The sequence below is a fragment of the Glycine max genome, chromosome 4, assembly GCF_000004515.6.
Source record: "Glycine max cultivar Williams 82 chromosome 4, Glycine_max_v4.0, whole genome shotgun sequence".
Lineage (NCBI taxonomy): Eukaryota > Viridiplantae > Streptophyta > Magnoliopsida > Fabales > Fabaceae > Glycine > Glycine max.
Window position 1 is genome coordinate 44,154,794 of NC_016091.4, and position 2,916 is coordinate 44,157,709.

The 2,916-nt window shown below is 33.2% G+C and overlaps 1 pseudogene; it reads right to left on the reverse strand.

The window, feature by feature from the left end:
• Nucleotides 1–338: 338 nt before the first annotated feature.
• On the reverse strand, nucleotides 339–2,228 carry LOC102665114 (transcription factor MYB98-like; annotated as a pseudogene).
• Nucleotides 2,229–2,916: the final 688 nt, after the last annotated feature.

A 2,916-nucleotide genomic window follows, 5' to 3' on the forward strand; every position in this document is an offset into this window, starting at 1 on the left:
GACCGAAAATTAACATTGTTTATAACAATATCTATAATTTGAGTATAGTATTACTATTATTTTTATTGATGATTATTAGTGTTACATGTCCCTTATTTTCTTTTTTAGTACAATAGGCCCTTCTTTTCTAGATTATAGCCATATTGTCCAGTATATATTGCTGATTGTAGTGCTTCTAAAACATGTAATGGATGAAAACTCAGGGTCCAAGTTCCATATATATCTCCTCATCATGCCTCTGAATTTTCTTCAACATTATTTACTTGAAACAAATAAAAATCTACATATAGTGTGCACATATTATATTTTGGCACTAGCCATATATGCATGCCAAGGACTCATACATGAAGAATTTCATTATTAATCTGAGACATCATCTCAACCAAATCCAGCTCCTTCTTAAGTTCAACCTCCAACATCTCTAGTGGCATCTCTGTCTCAATATGATTTTCATCGATATTGACAAAAGGAACACACATTGTAAGATCATCACATTGCAATTTTTCTTCAAAATCTTTCTTATCCATAAGAGGAGCACAAGGCACACCATCCAGAAGAGAATCAACGTTACACCCTTCTTCAAACAAATTCTCACCAAAGAAGAAATCCGGGACCACTCTAAAATCATAATTTGGTGCCAAGAAATCAGTGGCAGCACAGAATTGAAATGCTGTCTGGGGCAAAGCTGGTGCAGTGATTTAGCTTGTGCTGATTTTGTTGTCATCACTCATGATGGCACTACCATAATTAGAAGAACATTTTCTCCTATAATATCTTGGGGGGTTCTTGTCTAAGTTCAGGCTTTTGATGTACTCTTGCAGAAGAGTGCCTCTAAGGTACTTTGAGCGACACTTTCTTTTGGAATGTTGCCTTCTCTTGGTTGCATTCCAATGGTTCTTGATTGAGTTCTCAGTTCTTCCTGGCAACCTCGTAGCAATCTCTGCCCATTTATTTCCTACTTCATCATGAACTTCGATTAGTACTTTATCCTCTTCATCAGTCCATGTGTCCTTCTGCATATATAAAGGAACACCAAGAATTCAAAACACATATATATTATATTGTATGTGCATGTAATGTAAAATTCTAAACAGGATCCCAAAAAATAGAGTGTACAGGTGAAAAGAAGAGAGAGGTATACAGAGAAAAATAAATAAAAGAAGTGAGAAAATTACACTGATAGATGTGACAAATGTGATGAGAAATGAAAAGAGAGATAAAAAGAAAAATGAGATAGAAGTGAGATGCATGGAAGAGAAATTGATGAGTGTATAAATATAATAACTCATGCATGATAAATAAATTGGTATATATATATATATATATATACATACCTTAATGTCAGGCCTTAGATGGTTATGCCATCTCTCTCTGCGCTGTTTTCCAATTCTTCCGGGCAATATCTTCGCAATATGAGGTTGTATAGAATTGGATATTGTAAACCTGTTTGTGCAAAAACAAAGAATACAGTATAAATGAAAAGGTTTGAAAAATTAATTTGCCTCCGCAATTTTGGTCGCAATGTGAAGATTTTTGAAGTCTTCTGTATTTTTCTGTAATATCAAGGATCATGAGGAAATAACAGCAATATAATTTAAAACCTTGGAAAATGACCATAAAAACAGAATTAATGAAAATTAATTATTATTTACCCATCGTCTATTGTCCACTTCCCCTTTACTATGTTGGACTTCTTGCGAACTTTGAATGTTCTTCTAGTGGTTGGGTAGGATTTATTATTTTTGTTCACGCCAACTCTTTTGTAATAATACACCGGGGATGTGCATGAAACTTCATATGGTACAACAAAATTGGAGGGCTTGATTTCTTGAGGATTAAAAGGCAAAAATCTTTGATTTGCAACCATCATATCTAGTTGATTCCTTTGACTCTTTGAGGGAGGTTCAAGCTATAATTTCCATATAGGAAATTGTCCATAACATGAGCATGCCCATTACCACCATTCTCCACAAAAGGCTTACAATCATAAAATCAAAATCAGGTGATGAACCTGTATTTGTGAAATTGTCAAAAGCATCAAAATTTGGAGTTTGGATTGTATTGGATGAGGAGATATTCACGTGATGAAACTGATCAATATGGTGAAAATCTTTAAAGAATCCATAAGATGAAAGAAGCACATCTTTCAAGCTAGGTTGCAAGCAGCTTTCTTGTAAATGCGTTGGCTGTGAGACATAGGTTTCTTTGAACATTGTCTCAAGATCCATGGACAGAGAATAGAAGAAAAAGAAGGAGCAATTGTGTCTTCAAATACCTAGTTTGTATCCCTTAATAGAAGAGAGATAGAATGGATTAGCTAGAGGGCTAATTGATTTCAAGGATCAATGGCAAGTATTGATTCACATCTTGAACAAAGGTTTAACCCTAGTGATCTAACATTATTTTCTTATTTATATTTCATTTTGATAATTAACTACGTTGGTAACTGTCACCCTTTAATAAAGACAACATTTATAATTTTTCCGTTATATATTATTTACTTAAACCATTATTATAGTCAAAGTTACCTTCCTAAGCAAGTAGAATTAGAATTCATGTAGTGAGTGTATGTCCGTCAATAAGAGAAGAAAATAATCGTTAAATGCCACAAGTCAACACAAATGAGATGAGAAATTGACTAACCATTAGTACATATTTAATTCTTTACTTTTATTATATTTTACATTTTACATATTAGCATGCGATTGGTTTTACTAATGCAAAGGTAACAATTGTAAGCAACTAGTTTGTGGCAAAAAATGCCCCAAAAAGGGGAGCGACAAGCTTGTAGTACCCATGGTAAAAATGAAAAAAAAAAAAAAAGGTTTGAATGTGTTTGAGTGCATTATGAATTAAACGAAAACGTAACATATCATTTATTTTGGTCAAAGTGTAACTCTCATTTAAGAGAAAAAA